Raw genomic sequence first — 22134 nt, forward strand, 5'->3', positions numbered from 1 at the left:
CTAAAAATTTTGCCTGAAGTATTTGGATACATTTTAAAGGAGTACATTGTCCACATGGTGGCACTACAACCTTTAAATTTAAACAAGATTTTATAAATCAAGAATGCTTTGTAGCGCTCAATTATTGGAACGCTGTTGTTTTTTATTTACTTTTTGGTCAGTTGTTGTTGCCCTGCATGTAAATGAAGATGGTTGATATTGATATTCATTTTAACAGAATTTGTATTGTTATTTATTTTTATCATTATAATGTCCTATGTAGATTTCCTATTACTGAAATTAGAGGGAAAGGAATTGTAGGCTACTTGAAATTGGCGTACATTTAAATGTATCCATTTAGCAGACACTTTTATTCAAAGCAAAAAAGAGTGAGCATTTAAAATGTTGCCTTTACACCAAACAATAAGCACCATATGAAGTGTTCACATAGAATATAACTTTATTGTCATAGGAAAAACGATGGAACGTTGCAGTTTTCCTGTGGTCACAGCTTTTAAAAACAACTTGTTTTTAAACTGGCCGTCTTGGACAGCCAACATGACAAAGGTCATCCAGACTTCCTTTTGTCTGTTTAGACTCTGTTTGTGGTCTGTTTAGACCTCTTTAGTTTGTGTCTGTTTGCCAGAACGTTATAATAGAGTTGCTGTTGAACTGAGGTCCAGTAAACCTACTGGTCAGGAATCTGCGTCATACCTATTCACACTGGAGTGAATGCTATTCTCCTGCTGTCCGTCTCTTCATGTCCAAAGGTACAACTCGAGCTTCTGAGGAATAGGGTGATATAAGTCCATCCAAAAAAAGTGGAAAAGAAAGTTTGTTGTTTGTTGAATAAATAGAAAATAGAAATTTGAATTAGACTGTTGTGGCTTGCAGTCCGTGTCCGTTAGTTTTGAGGCCTTTTATATGCTAATGTTCTCATTAAAGGTGCAAATTTTTAGCGATATAAGGATGTAAGATTTACGTGCTTTTTCTTCTGAGACATTTCATAAGCTCATCTTGCACTCATAATTATGTCTACTAAAACACTCAACAGCAAAACAAATCTTCACTAAAAATGTAATGTCTTTATGCAACTTTAAAAGTTGTTTAGTTAATGTCCCTTGTTGTTTCTCTAAAAGGTATTTCAAAAATGTATAATTTCACCAACACAGTTCCTTTTCATTTTATAAAATGGCATTTTTAAATGTATAAAGTTCCTCTTAATTTTATTTAAAGAGCAGATTAATGTAGAAGTATAGACTTCACATCAATACAATAGGGGGCGCCCTATCATTTATATGCATCCATTGTGCACTTAATGCTCTTTCAATCTCTTTGACATGTCAATGCAACAGGTGTTTTTTTAAATTAACTTTTCTACAGACAATCTACTAATTAAATCTGCATGAGTTCAGTGAAGCATGGTGCTCTATTCCGTTTGGCTGGTTCACTTTGAGCCAGTTATTTGTTTCGCTATGCTCCCTCTGGTGTGTTGGATAAGTTTGACGTCGACCTTCTGGCTTGCATAACTGTGATTTGAACAACCACAGAAAAGACATAGGCCTATACACAATGTCCTCTCTTTCGCTCTCTCTCATGGTTTTAGCACTAAATTTCATTGCCAAAGCAGTTGCTAGTTAGGTTCAAATTAAAGAAACTGAAGATAACTATCATTTCTATTACATTTCTGAAGAAAATGAGACTTGGTGTGACACTTTGAGAGAGGTGTCTAGCTGGAGCTCCACTCTCGAACAGGAAATACGTCACCTCCACTTAGGGGTGTTCGATTCCGGGTTTTTTTAGAGTCGACTCCGATTCTCGACTCCCACTTTTGGAGTCGATGGAATCGACACTTCGACTCCATTTACTGTCATTCAAAACGGGGTCAGGAATATGAATATAACATAAATGAATGTAACTTCACAAGTTTGGGAATTTTTGACTGGCAATAAAACTCTGGCATCTCCAAAGTCACTAGCAAATACACATGCATTTGTGCAACGAGCACACTATCACAGAGAGTTTTTTTGTGTTGCCAGTTACCCTTTTCTGGTCCTAAACCGATGTGGTTTTCCAAGCGCACGCAACGCAAGACGGCCCGGGTCTAACCGTATAGACTTATGGTAAAGCTGAGACATTTCGTTTCGTTTATTATTTTTATATTGCATCAATTTTGCAGAGTCACACAAATGAAGTTTTGTAGCCTACTTTAAGACACCGCGCTTTATTGTTTTGTAGGCTCCGTAAATGTGCGCTAAACAAGCCTAAAACATTTTTATTTATTTTCGTTTAAGAATTCATTAATATATTTAGGCTACCCTAGGCTAAGTTCAAAACTTTTTTTAAAATGGAGAAAAGACGTTGAGCCTACCTTGTGTTATTTTCTTAATGTAGCCTTATTCATTGAGTTTCTGTTTTGGGCATTTAACAATAAATAGTATTTAAAAAGATCAACTTGTCGTTAAAACCAACAAAGGCCTATGCTATAATAATAACCCAGCAACACAAACTTAATATATGATTTGTGACTTCCTGTCTGTTGCTGATTTTTTTACGCTTTTAAACTAGATAAATTAAATGCTTTATAATTTGTTTCCACAAACTTGATTTTGATTTGTGTCCAGTTATGCGCACAGACTCGCGCAACGCTTTCATTCAAAGCAACTTACAAAGTCTTAAGTTAAGTTGTTAAGATAAATAAAAGCTTGAAGAGGGACCGACGAAATGGAGGAGAGTTTTTAATAAGAATGTGAGAATTTTATGTGAAGGTGAAGAATGAACGGGAAATATTGCGTGCCCTTTTGTCAGAGTACCAATAGGCGTCGCTCATGCTCTGTTACCACAGTGTTTTGGATCGGATGTAAACGTACAGTCAGAGAGAGCGTTGTGGTATGACTTTTACCTTAAAAACATGATTGTTTTTTTGAAAAAATCGTTGCTTTGCGCCAATTACAAAGACGATTTAACCGATTTGACTCAATGACAACATAAAAAATTGCGGAGTCGAAAAGAAGTCGACGAGAGTCGATTCCTGTCTTGGAGTCGAATCCGACTTTAGGGACATTAAGAGTCGAGGAATCGACTCTTTTGGAGTCGACTGCCCATGCCTACCTCCACTCAATAATAAAGAAGGGGCAAAATGGCGTCGCTGAGCTCTCCGAAGTTCGAACTTTAACTCGGGTAATTTTATCTCAGCATCCCTACACTACTTGCAGACTGAACGCTGTCTTAACGTGGAATGCAAGCACAACGCATATGGCTTCCGTGAAATTATACAAAAAGGATGAATAAACACGATGGATTTATATATTTTTGACAATCAATATTGATGTCTTGCCTGATGTTGCATGAATTTCTTTAAAATACAGGTTTAGAAAATCCGATATTTTTTATATAATCCACCGAAGTACTGAAAACCCTGATGTTACACACCCTGGTACCGTAGCAGGCGACATACACCTAAATATATCCATTAAAAGGAGAAGAACGTTCGTTGATCGTGATTTACTGTTAGTTGCAGTTGATGTGTTTTGCAAATATAGTTTGTGTTTTTTACTCAAAACAATTAAAACTTAATTTGTGGAAATTATTGAACATTTTGCTGTGGTTGTTTTGTATGTTATTTTGCTTTTAAATATAAAATTCCTCAATTATTTGTGTGCACATTTTTCATTTTTATAAAAGCTCATTTATTTGATGTTTCATTTATTGTTCACTGCTAACTATTATAATGTTTACTTTCTAAATACAAACCTGGAAGCAATGTTTGGATTTAGTAACATTAAAGGTATTTAATAACATTTAAACAATAATTTTGTAGCATTAAAACATTACAAGTATTTATTGACATAAAAACAGCGCTGTTTTAATAAATTACTTCCGGGTTGAGGTCAGAATTATAGGTGATGTATATCCGCTCGGGCTTCGAGTGGAGGTGACGTATTTCCGCTTTTTAGTGGAGCTCCACTCGCCCCATCGGCTGCAGCCAGCCCCTATTGGACTTGGACACAATTCTTAATGACTGTAGCAATACCTAATAACAGTTATGCTTTCCTTAGAATTAAATAAAAAAATGTATTACAAGTAAAAGAGGAATGCACAAAAGGAAAGCAAATAAATCATAATTTTATTTAATTTAATTTATAGAGCACTTTGGCAAATGGTCACCTTTAAGATATGTGTTTGCATTTATTGAACAACCTTTGCAAACGTTCTTGCAAGCAGAGATTAATTTTGCTTGCAACAATTTATTTTTGCAGCCCATGCACATTTTCTGTTTCTTCCCATCTCACTCACTTTTTCTCACTTTTTGCCTCGATGTCTTCCTCCACCCCATCTCTCTTTGCACTTGGCTTGTCCAATGTTCTTGGCAGTACATCCTAAAAAAAGAATATGGCAGAAGACAAGTAAAGGAAGGATAATGACAGCAGAAACAGCAGAAAATGGACGACATTTTAAATAAAGAAATTAAATAGGTTTCAAAACGTATCTTTCACGTCCATTATCTTTCACTGTAAAATATGTCCGGTAGTGTGTGATGCTATCGGGATTACAATAAAAACTGCACAGACTCCAGTTGTTTTGACAGTTGTAGATTCCAGACTGTGTTGAAGTGCATTCGAGAAAAGCAAGAATAACCACAGTCATGATACACAGCTGCTTTTACTTGACTGCTATCCAGGTTCTGAGGCTTAATGTTTTGGTCTGAAACTTGTATTGGCTTTGGATTGTTTATATTCTGAGGATCCTCAGTCAAAATTGTATATTATGATCCTATGGTGGTTTACACATAGGCCATATGCAGCAACAGTTTACATGCCTTTACCAGAGTTCTGTTGAAATAACACAAATAATATCCTAATGTTTTTTAAAAACAAATAATATTAAACTATTACAAAATTAATTTATTTAAATGTGTTTGGGACGTGTTCCAGGAGGATTTAATAATGCTCTGTTGGTTCATCCACCAGACAACATCCCACCAATAGAACCCAACATAGAGACCCACAAAGACTATTGTAGTGCACGTTAAAACCAATACAATTCCTATTATAACTTTATTAAATTCATTAGAATTGCTGTGATGTTTTAGTCAGGACTCAGGAGAGTACTAAATCAGAACAGATTAGATAGTGAACAGCAGGGGCGATTCTAGGTTTTCAATAGTAGGGGGGGCTCAGCCTCCAATGAGGATATACTGTATATAAATATATATATATATCCTCATTGGAGGCTGAGGCCACACTCTAAGCACCACATACTGTATATATTACTAAAATAAATAATTAAGAAAGAATATGCAGAAAAGCATAAAGACAAGTTATTGTTATTCAAATGAATATCACATTAATCGGTCAATCTGCAACATTTATAATTAAAAGTGACAACAACAGCCACAAATCCATATAATAAATGTCACAATGAATCATTATTTAGTAGGAATAACTTGATATGTTTCCCTGCCATTCATTCTGATTTGCACGAGCGCTGTCACTCCTGTGCATGACTGCGTGTTCATCTATTTCATCCACAATATGTTTTAAATTAATTATAAAAATACTGTACGTCTGAAAAACGACAAAGAGCTTCTAGGTACATTTTTGTTTCCTCGGAACTCAGAACAATGAATAACACAGCCGCACCAGGCTGAACTACAGTAACGTAACTCTATCTGCCCGTCGACGTCTTTCCGGGGCTGTCAAAACTACCGTCAACTCTCTATAACTTAGGTGCAGAAAAACGGCACGGGAGCCCGACCCCGGAAGGAAATACGGTGGCATCGATAAGGTAAAATAAAAAACCCACAAGGGGGTAAAACATTGAGAACAACCGGTAAAACAAGATGAGTAAACCGGAACATGAACTAACTACGTAAGACTCAACTACAGGTAACAGTAGGCAAAAGAAACAACTAACTAGAATCTGGAACAAGACCACACGAGAGAACATGAAACAAAGGAATCGTAATGAATCAGCACAAGACAGAAGACACAAGGGCATTAAATATGGGATAAAATCAAGAGGGTAACAGGTGAAGGGCATGAAACAATAAACGTGCAATAATGAGGAGACGAGAGGGCGGGAACAGAGACGAGATCGGAGAGATTGTATGGAAAGCCATAAAGACAAAAAATACCTCTCTCCACATGAAACACGTGGGTCTCTCATGATTCTGCCTCAAGGCTCAAAAAGCGTGACAAGAGAGGGCAGAATCATGACATCTCTTCTGTAAAATGGTGTTGAGTCACACCTGTAATTAAACACAAGTGAATACCAAACACTTAGTAGCTTTTCTGAATCCGAAGCAATGGAATTTAGTTTATCATCCCTGCTGAAAAAACAATATTGGTTGGACAAAATGGTTTCCATTGCAAATGTCATCATGACATGAACCATCATATACTGTATATTAGTGGGTTGCAACCATTAATCCATCAGAATTTTTGTTATGGTTTGTATTTTTTTTAATTCACTTTTATTGTCACAGGTTTGACACAGGTGTACACGTAGTGAAAATCTTGCATAGTCATTTTCAACACAGAATAAACACTACTTGGGTAGGACGTTTTCAGTTTTTTAATCATTATAATAATACTGTATATTTATATGGCACATTGACCTCTTTAATTTCAAAGATCAAGGAAATGTGTTTATGATATGACACTTTAACTATAATTACTATCATAAACACATTTCCTTGATCAGCAAAACCTCCAGTGTTAAATTAACACTATTAGTGTTTATATAATTCTCACTCAGAGTGTTAAAAAGTAACACTGAAGCAGAGTTAAAGTTAATGATCATTAATGTGATTAATGAAGTGATGATTGAGTCATTAATGATGAACACCTGCTGATAACAAACACAATCACTGAAGAAAACATGAAAAATAAGAAGTCACCCTGATAGTGTTTAGTGTTTCCTTTAGTTATGCTCTTATCATTGTTAATTCTTTACTTTATTTTTGGTTAGCTGTAATAGTGTGTTAATAATGCACATTTATAACAGTAAAACAAAGCTAAATATTCTTGTCCACTTATTGGTGGTATTTGATACAATTATGACTTTCTTACGCTGCATGTAGGTGTGTTTTATCATTTACAGACTTAATTTAGCATTCCTGACGCTGAGATAGCGCAATACAGTGATATATTTCATAATTAAAGTACTCTCTTAATAGATTAAAAATGCCAACTGTTTGAATCAATTAGACATGAAGAATCAGTGTATGAATCTCAACAATGGTGACGGTTAACAAAAGAAAGCTAAATGCTGCAATGCATGCTGGGTAACAGTAAAAAAACTCATACATGATTCCCAGCATGCATTGCAGCTAAAATAAAATATACAACTTTTGTCACCATCTTTGAGATTCATAAGCTAATTCTTGATGTCTGAAAGATTTAAGTATTAAGTCTCTTTAATCTGTTAAAATGTGTAACTTTCATAAAAGCTTTTACTAGATAATTGTGGCACATAATTAAATTAAGAAAATTAAGTCTAAATTTGACACGTCTCCTATATTCATCTCAAATTAGATGATACAGTAGCTATGAGCCAAGATAATTTGCTTTTGTTTGGCTGTTATAAATGTGCCTCTAAAACACACTATTACAGCTAAGTAAAAATTATTAAACATAGAAATTAAGTTTAAGAGCCTAACTAAAGGAAACACTAAACACTATCAGGGTGACTTCTCATTGTTCATGTTTTCTTCAGTGATTGTGTTTGTTATCAGCAGGTGTTCATCATTAATGACTCAATCATCACTTCATTAATCATATTAATTATCTCATTAATTTTAACTCTGCTTCAGTGTTACTTTTTAACACTCTGAGTGAGAATTATATAAACACTAAAAGTGTTAATTTAACACTGGAGGTTTTGCTGTAAAAGATTATTTTGGGAATAATAGGGATTATTATTAAAGTTCGGCTTTTTAAAATCAAGCATGTTGTAGATAAAAAGACATTATTAATTTCATTAAAAATATCATTAAAATAGCCCTTGCACACAGGTTTATAATGTGACACCACGTGGAGAGACATGTGTCTGTTCCTTCACAGAAAACAGTTAGTAACATGAGGTAACTACGCCAGCCTAACATCACCATTTCCCCTTTTCACTTCCCTGAACACCTGCTGTGGAGGTCTTGAAATCTAAAGTACACTTTGATGTAGAGTAACTCCGCTTTGCTGCTTTTCATGTGCATTTTGTACAAATAGTTCTGAAACAACAATTATTACTTTTTCTGTTATGGTTAATACTTAATTCTGTGTTGTTTTTTCATTCATTTTATAATGAGAATCTTTATTATTTATCTTACCAACTGCAGATTGACTGTCATAATCCTAGAAGTGCACAAAACACACGTCAATAATGACATACCCATCTTAAATCACTCTGTTACAACCCAATCCTAGATTACATTACTCTTTTCTTTCTCAACCCAAATGCGTAGGAGGGCAAGCCAAGAGTTTGAGAACAGAATGTGAATGATCCTCCATTGTATTATGAGTAAAAGCCTCATTGTCTTTGCAAGACACAGAGTGAAAAATAAACTACCCACACACACACTCTCTCTCAGACTCTCAGACTGTTCACGTCACAATTATTTGATATTCTTGTAGATTCATTTGGCTCACGCCTAGTTGCTTGACCTTGCGTTGCGTCATTGCTTTTTCTAAAAACACAAAATAACTGGACTTTGTGACGTGGCACCAGTACGGCCATTGTTACATAATTCACACGTTGCTTGAAACCAGTTAACCCTCAGAATATGTTTTACGCAAATGTGCGATTGGATGCCCAACAAAGGCTAATGTTTAGTTTTGCTCGAACCTGTGCGTCACACAGAATAAACGTTTAACATCAAATGCACCCACTGACTTTAGTTTTATCATGAATAAATGTTTATTTTTAGTCACTGTCCTGAATGACTGTCTGTGTAGACTTTATCAAAACTGATTTGCCAAAACAGATTAAATATTTTGATATCGATGTGGTTTATTAGATTCTTTCTTTAGGATGTTAATGATTCACTTCAGGGTCTATAGAAAATGCACACCCAGTTTCTTATTGGCTTGAGTTTTCAGGTGGAGGTCATTGGGAGGAACCTGACAGTTCTCATCTAAACCAGTTTAAATGTGTATTAAAATAGAGGCGCTGCTAAAAAATTACATCGCACATGTAGGCCTATGGTCATTTTATAATACAAAGTTATCTACTGTAGTTACAATACTAGCCAGTTCAAATGATTCCTGAGATTCTTCCATTTTTTTCATTTCGCTGATATCATGGTTTGGTATATACCATGTAACAAACATGAAATAAATATGAAATGAAATGACCTATAAATGAAGATTTATTTATTTCCAAAAAGAGATAACTCCGTTCTTAAAAATTTCAAAAAATCATGTTTTTTATTATGTTATCATGATTTTATTGTGTAAGTTAGCTGTATTTTTTTAGTTATTATGGCTTAAGTCAAAACAAACCAACTGCAGTTTGATTGATATTAATTGGAATGCACAATAAAAAAAACATGATGAGTTATCTCTTTTTGGAAATAAACTCTTCAAATGTTCTTACATCACATGGCTTCCGATGAAGTACTATTATTCTAATAATTGTTGCATACAGTGGTGACAAAGATTGCAAGTTTAAAGTGACAGTTCACCCGGAAATATTATCTGTCATCATTTATTCACCATCGTATCATTTCAAACACTCTTCAAAAGATCGTCTTTTGTGTTCTGCAGAAAAAGAAAGTCATACAGGTTTGAAATGGCAATAGGGTGAGTAAATGACTACAGAATTTTGGGGTGAACTATCCCTTTAAGTAAGCTTGTGGCTACATGTCACAAATAGGCCTATTAGGAGCAGGTGCACATTTTGTACCTTATGGTGACCACCATTTTATTTTTGCAGGTAAAAACTAAAAAGTCATTTTCCATGGCCAGACGGACAGTAGCAGTTTGTTGGATGATGTTAAAGAAATAATTTGACAGTGGTTTTAATGCATTACAAAGCAGTGTGTTTGTACAGTAGCATAGCTGTAGTAGCCCTCGTGTTGTCTTCGGTTTCTGGAATCAACAATATGGAAACACAATGGCCATGACCCTAGCCTAAGCCATTTAAACACACACATTAACGTGATTGTCTCACACACTTGTCTATGTCTCTAGGTCAAAACGATTGTGATGGAACATACCTAAAAGGATTACGTTTTGCCACAGTAAGTGAGATCCAGACATTAACAAACTCTTTTCCAAAAGAAATAAAGACCTTCAAACCATTCAACATTGTCATTCCTTAACAGAGCTACAAAACACCAGACCGAGGCTCTCTGTTCCTTCATTATCCAGCCTCGTCTCACAGAACATCTGGTTTTGTCTTTTCGTCTGGTCTCTGCCTCACCCGGAACATTGGGAACACGTGCTGCTGCATGAATGTGGGCTTGTACGGCTCTGTTATGTAAGTCTACTCCTCCTCTGTTAGCACTACTGCGGCGGCTTCGTTGATGCACTTCACACTGATTCATGAATTTTTACAGGTGAATTGACAGGACGCTCTTGTTCACTGCTCCCTGAGATCAGGTTTGAAATGATGAAGCCTGAAATTAATTCAGCAGATGAGCGCAATGCATTCATAGGAAGCTAATTACCGATACTTAAAATACACCCTGTGTGCAAGGTGGATTCACATGTGATGGACTGGATAGTAATAATAGGTAGTTTAATGCAATTTACATTGGTAATTGCAGCAATTTCTTACATGGTTCATTTTTAGAGAAGGACTAGTTCTTACATAAGAACAACCACACATGTTCTTTTAACATTGGTAACTAAACTACACTGGACCCTATTTGTCATGGTTCTGCCCCATCTTGTCTTACTTTTCTTTATCTTGTGGCAGAGCCATGACAGAACCTCTTGTTTTATGTGGAGAGATACAGTTTTGGCATTCCATATACTCCCTCTCTCCGGTGTGGCGTCTCTGTTCCCGCCCTTTTGTAGCTCTCGTTATTGGTTGTTTATTAGTTCATGTCCCACACCTGTTCCCCTTTGATTTGTCCCTTTATTTAATGCCCCTGTGTTCGCTGTCTTGTGTTGGGTCATTACACTGTGTTGCGTTTGTCGTGTGGGTGAGTTGCTGAGTTGCTGAGTTGCTGAGTTCCTGTCTTTTAGTTAGTCTGGTTTATTTTGCAGTTATGTGATATGTTATTAGTCTAGTCTTGTCAGTTTAGTTAGTCTTGTTCTTGTTCCCTCTGTTCACCCCCACGTGGGTCTTTGTTTTGTATTTTGTGTTTTATTTTATTTTATTAAACGTCCATGTTAACCCCTTACCCGCTGTCTGCATCTGGGTCCTCTGTCTGTGTATCCTTGTCTGTTGTCTCACCCACCACCCACACTCGTGACACTATTGACTTCCATTGTATGAATATTAAACCACTTAAACATTTATCAGAATATGTCATTTTGTGTTCTACAGAAGAAAGAGTCATAGACTGGTTTTGAATGACATGATGGTGAATAAATGATGAAATTTTGGGTGAACTGTCCCAGTAATCCACTTCTCTTTACATACGTTATTGTGGTAAGTGAATAACACAGTGCTTCCTCATTTAAAACCCTTCACTACACTTTAAATACAAAACAAAAGTCGTTAGTTCTTCTTAATAAATAAGATTGATGTCATATATATATTTACACAATGAAAACAAACACAGATAGCTGTATTTATACTTTTTGCCTGCCTACGGTTTTAAATAATACTCAAACACTGTTTAAAGGTTTTAGGGATGCTTGCATACTGCTCACTGCATACTAAACAGAATACATTAAATATACTGTCTCTTTGTGATCCTGCCTGTGAAAAGCCAGCTAAAGTCATTTTTTGTGTTTTGCAGTTTTTTTTTTTTTACGTAAAACCATCCTTCGTAATCTGCAGAACACTCTGTGAAAATCTAATCTTGATATCTTTAAAATCAACCGATTAGGACCATGTCAAAGATTTAAATGATAGTGAAATGAATGGCTTAAATCACACTTTGATGCTCATTCTCTCAGAATTAGATTTGATTAATTTTGCCTGGTTTTCACAGGTCGGGACACATTTTATTTCACTAAATTATATTGCCTTTTTTTTTAATCAGGCATGTGTATGACAATGCTGACGGGTGGCTGTTTATCTAATCAGCCGATTTATATACAGTGCCAACTTTTACAAATGGCTTTGTAGGTGTGTGCGATTGTTTGACTTTCTTTGTGCCACTGTGTACCTGTCAGTGCGTGCGTGTGCGTGTGCGTGTGCGTGTGTGTGTGTGTGTGTGTGTGTGTGCGCGTGTGTGTGTGTGCGCGCGCGCGCGTGTGTGTGTGTGTAAGTGTATGCGAGTGTTAGTTTTCCCCGCCTGTGTTCCCTGGAGGTTTTGTATTACTGGGTTCTGGTTACAAAGCATGACCTTCTCTCTGTTCCATGCTAACATTTATAATTCAGAGCTGACCGGGCAGGTGCCATTGACCCAGGTTTTATGAACTACACTTACTGTACAGCCAAACTGCTATTGATTAGAAATGTTATGTATTGACAGAGCCAAGTTTGGTCAAATTTTCAGGTCATAATAGTTTGAGTAACCTTTAGCACAGAACGCATTAACCACATGTTCTATAGTTTTTGTTTCTTTCGCATTAATGCCATTGTGTTTGATATATAGGGTTACAGTTTTGTCAAAATATTCATGTTTAAATTTAATTGTGTTGCCCACATTGTTTATGCTGTGAAAATGAATAATGCATCAAATCATCATTTATAAGATTAATGATACAACCATGAGGGTGAGGCAGTCATTTAGAGTTACTCCAACATTGCATAAGAGGAGAGGTTTCCTTTCTGAAGAGGAAACCCGGGCACTGGTGGTATTTCGCTTCACATACCCTCTCTTCTGTCGTCCAAACCCTGAGCAGTGATGTCCAGACCTTCCGAACGATCCAATGAGTCTTGGACTAAATTCAGATGACTTTCCCAAACTTGGGATGTTGGTATCACGTCTAAAATGATACCCGAGTGTTACGCCCAGTTTAGAAATGGCCTAGGAGCAAAGGCATTTCAACATATGACAAAGTAATGCATGCTGTGGGTAAACTCTGCAGAAAGGTTTTATTTTCATCGGTTGTAACCAATTAACAAACCAGAGACTTGGTTTCAAAGAAACAGCCCTGACAACATGAAAACATGTACTGAATTAACCTCTCAGATTAGTGCTTTTAAAAAGGATCATAGTCTTTAACCCGTAACCTCTCCACGTCATCAATTCGGATTCCTGAAAAGTTTGGAGCACACGATCCTGTTTTCTTCTCATATAGGGGATGGGAGATCCACAGCAGCCAAATAGAGAAGGTGATAAGAGCCCACAGATGTGCACAGTTCATGGAAAGAGGTTGTGTTGTAAAATTAGCCGACTTCTCTGAATAGCTAGAATAGCACTGAGATTGGGGTTGGTCTTCCTAGTCAATTCTCAATCGTCAAAAACTTTTTCAGTGCTGTCAATACTGATCTCGGGTTTGGTTCTGCATTAGTTTGTTAAAAGGTTTCAGTTAATGTTAGGTTTAAAACCTCAAATCTTTGGAAGTTTCAACATTTGGGTGTGTCATCTATTGGCAACTTTAAAGCTGGTTTTACAAGTTTGTTATATATTGTACAAAATGTCAGTGGGAGCTGTTTGGGCCTGGGTTTGAGATGTCCTTCAACCTCACTGGCTTTATTTCTTGTTGCATAGATCGGTCCGTTTTGTCATGTTATTGTATGTAATGATTTTTATATAGTCTTAGTCAATATATTTAAAGATATAAAATTGTCTATAATTGTCTATTGAATATCTTCAGTATGTGTGTGTGGGTGCGTCCCTAAATTTCCCTACGAAGTAACCAATCGCAAAAATGGTTGGCCTTGTGGGGCCAGATTATGGTCAAACAGCTTGTAAATGATGTTTTTTCTTTTTTCTTTAAAAATGCATATGGTTTTTCATGAGGGTTAGGTTTAGAATTTGAATATACAGTTTATACAGCATCAAGATCACTATGTCAAGATTATACAAGGATTTGCTTAGTTTCGATTGACAGCATGATGCAGTTGTTTCCCTCAGCACCGGTGGGCCACTGCACTGCATGAGCAGACCGGGGGAACCGGAACACGAGGGGGTGTGTGGTGCGCTGCTCTTGGAGAAAATGTCCAGGGTCACTTTTTAGTCCTGCCCTCACACATAGACAGTACACAGTAGCATCTGCTGCTTCCACGTGCAGTGTGAATGTTCTAACCTGTTCTAACAATACGTTTCCTTTTCTATGATTTCTGTTAGAGAAAAAGCAGGCGCTGATAACGCGCTGGTTACACGTGCAGTGAACAACAGGTCTATCCTCTTCACCATTGCTCATCTAACATACCTCTGAACATGACGTACAAGGAACTAGCCAATCAGAGAGCTTGTTACAGCTCTCTCGCCATAGCTAATTTGCATTGTTTAACCTCGTTTTACCAATGCAAGGACCCAAAGTGTCAGGGAAATGCTAAATGGAGAGGCTAAAAGGAAAAGCTAAATGACTAAGCTAATCGAATAGCAAATCCTAAAAGGAAAGGCAGCGTGGAAATGGAAATGGAAATGCAAATGGTAAAAGAAATCGCCCTTTAAATGACTGATTAAAGTAGTTTAATTTGTAAATCCAATTATTTATTCCTCTTTTTAAATTGCATTTTCAAATCCATTTTGAAATTCCACTATTTATTTAAGAATTAATTAATGCACTTTAAAACGATGTACTTATTGAGTGTTTCATGTTGGGTTTTTTTATTCCTTTTTTAATTTGAAGTATTTATTGATGGATTAATATTTCATTTATTAATTATTTTTATAATCACGCTTTTTTTGCCCATTAAAACTTTAAATAATGAATGACTTTATCAATTTTCCTATTTATATTTGGATAAATAAGTGAAGATGTAAACAAATGTATTAATGCCTATTTTTATTGTAGAATTACTTATTAAACTATGAAATGCTTTATTACTTTACACATGACTCTTCCGGTCCTCCATAAACGCTAACATAGTTATTGTTATAGTTATCTTTATAGTTATCAATTGGTTTGAACGGTCCCTGACACCTTATTGATTGAGCAGTAAATGCGTTATTTACTATCGCATTTGCACACACATAAAGCCTTATATGGCATATCAGGAGCTCTATTGCTAACACATTGTAACTTCTGACAATCTTATTCACATGTACAAGCACACGGAGAGATCTATTTTCTTTTCATAGATACACACTGTGATAGGATGAAAGTGGAGACGGAAGGATGTTGAATGAATGAGGAAGGGAACTTCAGGGGGATCCCGCATCTGTTTAAGTGCTTCCATTTTCTCTCTCTCTCTCGCTTGCTATTTAAAGTGTATGATATACTTGCACTTTCCCCTCCTTTATTAAGCCATCCTTCCCTTTATCTCCTCTAACCAATTACATTTTTATTGAAACAAATTTGTCACGAAATCATACTGCTGCTTACTTTTGAGTGATGTAATTGTGCAGTTTTTACATTTCATTAAAACATGTTATAAAAAAAGGAATACATTTAATAATCATGTTCATATTTATGTTTACTCACATGACATGAAATTGCTTTCATATTCCTGTCATGTTGGCCGGTTTTATTTAACCATGGAGCCTCAGGGGGGGGGTGGGCGTGATAAAATCACGTGATCAGCTCTGTAATACTCATTTATCTTAGTCATTCCATTCTTATTGGATACTTTTGCTTGTGTAATAAATGAATCATGGGGCTTTGTAAGGCGCTAATCTTTAAAAAATGGCTTAAAATATTCTTTTAGAAAAGATAAAGAATGCAAATATAGACTGGTTTACACACCTGGCCTGAAGTTAACTTCCGGTCTGTGTTTGATTATAAAATTATAATAAAATATAGTAGAAATACAATTTATTTTTTATTTAAAGGGGTCATATGACACGGCTAAAACGAATATTATCGATTGTTTTAGATGTAACGCAATGTTTATACACAATTTAAGGTTCGAAAACGCTGTATTTTCCACGTACCGTGCATGTTTGTATCTCCTCTTTGCCCCGTCTCTCTGAAACGCGCCTCTCTTTTGTTCTGACACTTTCATTTGTGCAATTTTACGTGTCTAATACATGCATGGGCAACTTATAACACACCAAATACACAGAAAAACACGTGTTCTCTCCATATGACCCCTTTAATTAATATTAATATTTTTTATACATTATTTGTATTCAATTACATTAAAACAACAGTTATTTATTCTGTGCGGATGTCTACCAGAAGTTAAGTTTGGGCCACATAACGTTTATTTATGTTGTTTCCGCTGAATCCATCTATAAAGTCTCCATAATTCAAAGGTACCAACTGGAACATATATTGTTGAACCTTGTCATACAAAGCAAACTTCTTTTTGTGAAATGTTTTGCTGGAAAAGAGTGCTATCTTTGCCACTTGGTTGCATATTTTGTAAGGTAATGCAATATGTGGGAGCACCAGTTCATAATACCTCAAGCTTTCTGACCTTAGGGTTAATAGAGAAGAACGGACAGGTGCGCAAGTGTGGAAGGGAGGCATTTTGCTGGATGTTTATGTGTGGGTGGCTTTGGGTGAGTTATGCGTGTACGTGGGCTGTTAGGCTATGAAATCACAGGGTTTATTCCCTTTGTGTGTGCATGACCACATCGCTTCCAAATTGCTTTTTGTATTTTGGTGTGCCCTTTGATGGGGGTTCACCATGTTTATGTTTAAACGGAACACAGACTGTCACGGTAAATTCCATCTTTGTCACTGAGCGTATAGGCGATCCACTCATCTGTGCTTTTTATCTTTTAGCTCTTTTTTCATTGGTCACCAAGTCCCTTGTCTGTTGTGAAATCTGAGAAGCAATGCGTTGTTTCTCTGGTTTTGTCATCTGTTTTGAAATGATTGATTTGAAATGTTGATTGCTCGCAGCATGGGACCCCCATGGCTAGAACACTGTGTTCCAATTTGTAATGGCTTGAGAATAGATATCGCTTTTGACTCCAGAGATACAATGGAAAGAGATTGTTTTGGGTTACGCTCTAAAGAAAGAAATGCCTGTCTATATGTTCTTGCCTTTGTGTTTTGTATAGAATTTTCATTGCATTGCCTAAGATTGAATGTTGACACAAGATTGAATGTTGACACTGTTTTGAAATTATAGTACCGGGAAGCAAAATGTGTTAGAATAAGACTAGTGTGATACAATCTCGTACTAAACTTGTCTGTGAAGGTTATATCCAAAGTGTCACCTTATCATAACCACGTATAGATGGTAAACCCTGTAATTTTGTCATGATGAAAGCAAAAATACCATAAGACAAATACACCTTCAGCAGTTTTATTTCATACTTTGAACAGCAGTCGATGAACTTTACCTTTTTGGAACAAAAACAATATAAGCTGCACATTTTACACCCTCAAAAAAGTCTTGACTTACAGACTTCTCATGTATGCGACAACCATAAACAATTTTTTATTTGTTTTTAAAAACTGAGCGATGAGAGATGATTTCACACCCAAAACTAAATAAAAAAAATGTGAGATTTTAATATGAACTGATACATGTTGTTCATAATACATACAGTATGTAGTTCATGTTGATTTTATAGCTCGATACTGTATGTTAGTAATTATTTACTAAAAACTTTTTATTTCTCCTACAAGTAATTCTTATAGAAACATCTTGGACAAAGCTGATTGAACAAAACAGAGAACTCTCCAGAGCTACAAATCTCCTGGGCATTACGTTCTGCAAAACCCATCAAAACATGTTAAAGGGAACTATAGTGCATGTGTAATATTGTGTTGCAGGAAATGCAATTGTTGCTTTGTGTATGCAGTGCACATGACATTCTGTTGCTTTGCAGAAGTTCACTGTGCATGCTTGTGTGTGTGCGTGTGTATTTTTTCTGTGTGTACAGCATGTACAGGCACAGCCAAATCAGCCTCTGTGGGATCAGCCACGGGTGATTCATGGGTGTTGCTGTTGATAAACATGATGGGCGTCACTGAAGAATCACCTGTTCTGGCCATCTCTTAACACATGATATGTTGGTTGAGTTGGTTTGTTTGTGTGTGTGTGTGCTTTTTCGGTTTCTTTCTCTGAAAACTTTACTCCCTGCAGAATTCAGTCTGCCTTTTATGTCACTCTGACTGACCTCTCCACGACAGTTTATCTTTTCTCTGATATACTTTCTTTAAAGAAGAACTCTTGAATTATTCACCCTCAAGTCGTTCGCCCACAGCAACGCAACTGACTTTCAAAGTGCATAATGTCAGTTGCGTTGCTGTCTATAGCATAATAAGTTCTTGACTTATTTTTATTCTTTATGTATAATTTTATACTGTATATACTGTGTGTATAATTATCCCCAATATCAATGACATCATTATTCTTTCAGAAAGTAAACAGTCTTCTCTTTATAAAATCACAGCTATATTTGATGTGTATCAGTACAGTACATTTTTAAACTGCTTACCTTTATTTCTAATATTTCATAGTAAACCACTGATCATTGAAATGTGAATATATGAATTTTCTTTCTTCGCTCTTGGAAAAAAGGAACAAAGGCTCTCAAAGGGGTGGTACCTTTTAAAAAAGTACACTTTTGCACCAAAGAGTGCAGGACTTTTTTAGAGGGTTTCGTGACAGCTTTTGTACCTTTTTCTGAGAGTGTGTGAAGGTCAAAACCTTACAAGTCTTGTAAATTCAGAATAAACTAAAACTTGTATCGCTCTCTCTAATTTGGCCCCATTTTGCTTCTTTTGGTAGGTTTCATTATTTGGGGACAGCCAGGACTGCTGTTCAATGGACACAAGGACAGGTCAAGTATTTTTAGTATCAGACATGGTCGTAAGTGGATTTAAATGGGCTACTCTTGCCAGATCCCATGTAATTTGATATTGGGTATTGGAATTATTTTGGAAAGACACAAAGGTGACAGGCTTATTGTGTAAAGGGATGAATGAATGGAACAGTATTAGAAATTGCACTACGTAATTCACCAAAAACTTGATAGGACATGTATGCGGATCAATGTTTCTCTTGCTTACTTCTTTAGACAGACTGACTATGAAGATGAGTTTACTTATAGTGGAGAGCAGGGACGAAAGCACCATTTTTCAGAAAAAGAAGCGTTACTTTTGTCCCGACAGGAACTCCTGGCATTTAAACCATGATTTAGGCTTTACTTATACCGAAAAACTCTGACAAGGCAAACTTGTGTGTTACAGCACTAAATAACCTGTAGAATGATCATTACTGTGACACATGAAACGAAAAGCACAGCTTGTAACTAGAAAAAATGCATTGCTTCAGTAATTTACTGTCTGTGCTCGAAAACTGCTTTTCTGGACCTACGGGAAACGATGACGATTTCACATGATGTTCGGCAGCTCCGTCAAGGGTTGTGTGCTGAACATGCTGTCATAACTTGGAATGCAAATGTAGTCAGGGCTCTGAGAAAATCTTGTTACTTTCTTCCTGGTTCTTGATACGCCCTGTATTGTTGCTTAACAGCAAAATCGCCAGTGTTAAAAAAGGTCAAATTAACACTCACAGTGTTTATATAATCCACACTTTGAGCGTGTGGATTATACAGTATATACGTACACTGCGCGTGTTAATTTTACCTTTTTTAACACTGACGATTTTACTTTGAGTTAGTGGTTTGTTGTTAACATCTAATCCTATTCATCATGCGGTTTAATGAGGACTGCTATCGGTTTTCAAACTGAATTAGATTTAGTGTTAGCTGATGATAAAATAGACCAAAAATTCACACAGACTTACATTGAAGTAGGCAACTCCCTATTATAGGCAACCACCCAAAACACAACTACAAACACTAAAAAAATACCTAAATAACACATGAACAACCACAAAACATTATTTAAAAGGAATCAAATTTCCTTTTATTTGTCCGCTGTTTCATTGTGATACATTACATGTATTCCCATCAATAGAAAGGACAGCTGTAATTTCATACAATGGGTTAAGGGATTTTATTTTGGTAGTGAAATGGCGGCCTATCCTTTCTAACCTGATTCTTAGGCCTATATTTCACTTGCTAATAATCCTGATAATTCCCTTTCAGGCATGCATATGAGAATGTAAATGAGAGGCGAATGTGGGATATGGTGTGATTATAATAACCTGTGATACTGACAAAGGCCTAATTGCGTTCAAGTGCACATGCATTTTCTACTTCAAAGGTGTTGGATAGATGAATATTGAGTGCATTTATTTGTGTTCTCTGTGGATTTGTTTGTGCGTGTATGTGCTTTGTATTCACAGTTGGCAGAATCGTGACTCTGTGTTTTCCCACTGTGCCAGCTGCAGCCCGCAGACACTCAGCATTCTGTCTCAGGTGTGCCGTGCCCGCTGGAGTCCATCCAATCAGAGCATCAGCACCCTTTCTCAAACAATCAGCAGCCAATCAGAGCATCAGCACCCTTCCCCAAAACAATCAACAGCCAATCAGAGCCTCAGCTCCCTCAGACAGGAACTTGGCTGCGGTACAAGCAGGCGTCATGTTACTTAAACGTTTTCAGTATCCATCACATCACTGATGCTTCTCTCTGATCTACTCAATCACAGGGAGAGAGACTAGCATGTTTTAAAATTGCGTAAAATAAAAAGAAGACTACATTCGATGCATTTGTGCAATTACCTGTATGTCACATTGTAAAATAAAAGTAGTTCTTAAAGGGGTAGTTCACACAAAAATAGAAATCTGTCAGGATTTATTCACTCTCAAATCATTCATTCAGTTTTCAGCGATTGACAGTTGACATAGTAACATCAACAGCAGAAGACATCGCAAGAATGTTCTCCTCCTTATTACAAAGAAATATGTCTTATTTATTGTGCTCATATCGTGATAGTCATACTGTATATCCGGGTTGTGACCTATCAGAACAACTGATGTTTCACATCTATTTCAACTTCTTGCACCATGCAATTTGTGTTCTTTGGATCTGTTTACCTGTTTATCTTTTTATTATGCTTATAAGAATAGAAGCAACATGGGATGCAGTGCAGATGGATAGATGTGGAGAGAGAGAGAGAGAGAGAGAGAGAGAGAGAAGCAGGTTGTCTCCATTTGTATCTACGCACAAACACAAAAATCCCTCGATACGTTTGCACACACACCCGCATACACACCCTCCCACACTCTTTCAAAGCATTTTTTTTGAGTGACCTCGTAGCGTAATGTTATGTGTGAAATGATATTTCAGCTTTTCTCACAAGCAGGTACGTGTGCATGCACATGCAGTAAGGCCGTTAAAGTATATTACCTGAAAAATGACATTGGTTGAATAATTGGAGTAGCCATTTTAATATGATCAGGTTTCCATGTAAAAGTTAAAAAGCAAATCTAAGGTTACAGTTTGGCTGCTCTTAAACTCATGCTGCCATATCTCTTTACGTCTGCACATGTAACTGTTCTGTAATTCACTCTGTCTGGGATCACACTTTCACCTTTTCCCCTAATTCTTGTTTACTTGGGACCAGCATCTGGCTCAAATGACGATGGTGGTTGTTGACTGCAAGTTTACAGTACTTTATTAAAGGGACAGTTCATTTCAAAAATGGAAATTCTGTCTTCATACTCACCCGCAAGCTGTTTTAAATCTGTATAAATTTCTTTGTTCTGATGAACACAGAGAAAGATTTTTTGGAAGAATGCTTGTAACAAAACAGCTCTTGGCCACCATTGACTCTCATAGGAAAAATTGCTTCATAAATTGCTTTGTTCTGTTGAACACAAAATAAGATACTTTGAAGAATGTAGGAAAGCACTCTGGGGCACTTGACTTCCATTGTCATTTTCCCTACTATGGTAGTCAATAATGGCCAAGAATGGTTTGGTTACGAGCATTCTATATATCTTTCTCTGTGTTCAGCAGAACAAAGAAATTTATACAGATTTGGAACAAATCGAGGGTGAGTGATTGATAACAGAAATTTAGATTTGGGTGAACTGTCCCTTTAAATATACAGAGGCCCAAGTACACAAAAGTCACATTAAAAGTATTAATTCCATTGCATTAG

Source organism: Triplophysa rosa, linkage group LG7 (assembly GCF_024868665.1).
Source record: "Triplophysa rosa linkage group LG7, Trosa_1v2, whole genome shotgun sequence".
NCBI lineage: Eukaryota > Metazoa > Chordata > Actinopteri > Cypriniformes > Nemacheilidae > Triplophysa > Triplophysa rosa.